Raw genomic sequence first — 303 nt, forward strand, 5'->3', positions numbered from 1 at the left:
GTTTTCAGAAACACATTTTAGTGTTCTGTTAAACTGATATGAGAAACCAGCCCGCCACTTTTCTTCCTGCTCCGTAAAAGACGAAGCTCTGATCATTTACAACCGCGTCCCGTCTGTGAGAGAACTGACAATACAGTTACAAATATACAGTTATTAATAATAATAATTAGTCTAACGACGACGTTAAAGAAAAGATGCATTGTTGCCTTTAAGTTTTGGTCCGTTTCTTGTTCACATTGACTCAATACAAACTAACCAGCAGCTGTAAATATTAAGTTATGTGAACTGACGGGTAACTCACAC

The sequence above is a fragment of the Morone saxatilis genome, unplaced genomic scaffold (assembly GCF_004916995.1).
Source record: "Morone saxatilis isolate NCDOM2014 unplaced genomic scaffold, NCSU_SB_2.0 Contig7, whole genome shotgun sequence".
Taxonomy (NCBI): Eukaryota; Metazoa; Chordata; class Actinopteri; family Moronidae; genus Morone; species Morone saxatilis.